This window comes from Schistocerca serialis, unplaced genomic scaffold (genome assembly GCF_023864345.2).
Source record: "Schistocerca serialis cubense isolate TAMUIC-IGC-003099 unplaced genomic scaffold, iqSchSeri2.2 HiC_scaffold_1167, whole genome shotgun sequence".
NCBI classification, from domain to species: domain Eukaryota; kingdom Metazoa; phylum Arthropoda; class Insecta; order Orthoptera; family Acrididae; genus Schistocerca; species Schistocerca serialis.
The window spans coordinates 95,001-97,500 of record NW_026047367.1 but is presented as its reverse complement, the minus strand read 5'-3'; the positions used below and the strand labels follow the sequence as shown (position 1 = coordinate 97,500).

The window sequence follows — 2,500 nt, the reverse complement described above, 5'->3', positions numbered from 1 at the left end:
TGCGGGCGTTTAGCGCGGGCGTGGTCTGCTCTCGCCGTCGGTTGGCCTCGTGCTGGCCGGCGGTGCAGGATGCGCGCGCCTGCGCGGCGTTCGCGCCCCGGTGCTTCAACCTGCGTGCAGGATCCGAGCTCGGTCCCGTGCCTTGGCCTCCCACGGATCTTCCTTGCTGCGAGGCCGCGTCCGCCTTAGCGTGCTCCTCCGGGGGCGCGCGGGTGCGCGGATTCTCTTCGGCCGCCATTCAACGATCAACTCAGAACTGGCACGGACTGGGGGAATCCGACTGTCTAATTAAAACAAAGCATTGCGATGGCCCTAGCGGGTGTTGACGCAATGTGATTTCTGCCCAGTGCTCTGAATGTCAACGTGAAGAAATTCAAGCAAGCGCGGGTAAACGGCGGGAGTAACTATGACTCTCTTAAGGTGGCCAAGTGGCGGCGGTGTGGCTGCATCCGGACTTGGCTTCTCGAAGTGCGGTCTTGATGTAGTCGTGCTGCTGCTGCGAGGTGCCTTCCTTGGGTTATAGTTACAGGGAGAGTGATGCGCAATACATGGGCCTAGCCCTCTTAGCCTCTCCTCTCCTGCGGTCTTCTCCCCTTCTCGTGGGCCCGCTGATTTCGCAGAGTGGGAGACCGCACCAGGGGCTTGGGGGGGTTACCAGCCCCCCCTCGCACTATCCCTTTTTTAGTTGGGGGCAGTAAGCAGAGAATAAGTGGTGGCCCTTCCGCTGAAGGTGCCACCCCAACTCCCCCAGCACCTAGCCGGCCAACCGGCCGTGCCGAAAATCTTGTAACTTTTGCAGCTATGTATACCTGTAGTGAGTGCCACCGCAGCTTTACAACCAAGAACGGTCTCGGGGTCCATCGCCGCCGCCAACATCTTGCGGCCGCCAACGCGGAGATCGTCACGGAGAGGCATCGCGCGAGGTGGACGGAGGAAGAAGTCCTGTCGCTCGCCAAGGCGGAGGCCGAACTGTTCCTTGAGAGGGACGCCCGGTTCTTCTTCGTCAATCAAGAACTCATCAGGATGTTCCCCGACCGAACGCTCGAGGCAATCAAGTGCCGACGGCGGCAAGCTGCCCACAAGCAGCTTGTCCGCCAATTCATGGAGGCGCTTGAGATCGGTCGGGGGGAAGAGCCGGCGTCCCGCCGGGGAGCAGCGAGCCCGCTGCCTGACGCGGGCGAGGCCGCTGCGCCGCCCGTCGACGCAGCCGAGGACTTCGCGGCCGACACCACCGGGCCGCCGCCGGAGGGGCCGACTGACGCCGCCATCTGGGAGCATCTGGCGGGGCTACCCGCTTCCGCCCAGCGTTTCTCTGCCCTGGATCGTGTCATAGGTCTGGGGCGGGGCACGCCGCCCGATGTCATCCTGGGCATGCTCCCGGATGCCCTTGCGTCGGTCGGGTCCAGAGGGGAGAGATCGATCACCAGGACACAGCGGCCGCGCCAACCATCGAAGCGGCCGCCTGCCGCGCCGCCGACGCAGAAGCGCAAGCGGCGCCGCTGGGAGTACGCGAGAACGCAGGATGCCTTCCGACGGTCGCGTGCACGTTGCGTGCGCGGCCTCTTGGATGGCACCCTGCTCCAGCCGCCACCTGCCATCCCTGGTCTGCTGGACTTCTGGGCGGACCTCTTCACCAAGAAGCCCATCTCCACCGCGGGCTTCATTCGTGACCGCCTCCTCCCGCACTCAGAGCCTGTCGCTCTCGAGTGCATATGGGGGCCGGTCACACATGAGGAGGTCGCCGCCGCGTTGCCGCCCAGGGGATCAGCAGCCGGGCCGGACGGCCTTACCCCAGCGGAGTTGCGGCGCCTGCCGCACGAAGTCCTGGTGAAAGTGATGAATCTCTTCCTTCTGGCCCGCGCCCTTCCGGAACGCCTGCTTCGCGCGCGGACGTCCCTTCTCCCGAAAACGGCTGCACCAACATCCCCCGCTGACTTTCGCCCCATTACGGTCTGCTCGGTGTTGGCGCGGACCTTTCACAAGGTTCTCGCGTCACGCCTGATGCGCGCATGTGCTGTGGACGAACGTCAGCGGGCATTCATCCCTCGGGATGGGATGTTGGAAAATACCTTCATCTTGGACACTGCTCTCACCGACGCAGTTCGCTCCTGCCGCTCTGTCTTTGTGGCATCGATCGACGTATCTAAGGCATTCGATTCGGTAGATCATGCTGCCCTTCGCCCCGTGCTGAAGGCGCATGGCCTGCCGGATTGCTTTGTCGAGTATGTCGAGCGGTGCTATGAGGGCAGCACGACAGTGATAGCGGACGGCGCCGGCGTGGGCGTGTCTGTGCAGCCAGCACGGGGCGTTCGCCAGGGCGATCCCCTCTCCCCCCTCCTGTTCAACTTTGCGGTGGACTACGTTTTAGGCCAACTGCCCTCCCACATCGGAGCTCGGATCCTCGGTCGCAGAGTCAACGCTGCGGCCTTTGCAGATGACGTCTTGCTGTTTGCAGCGACCCCGAGGGGCTTGCAGTCCCTCATCGACGCAGCTACCGCAG

At 63.9% G+C, this 2,500-nt stretch overlaps 1 pseudogene; it reads left to right on the top strand.

Moving 5' to 3' along the window:
• The window catches only part of LOC126433459 (large subunit ribosomal RNA), a 7,959-nt pseudogene that overhangs the window by 2,464 nt on the left and 2,995 nt on the right, over window positions 1–2,500 (top strand).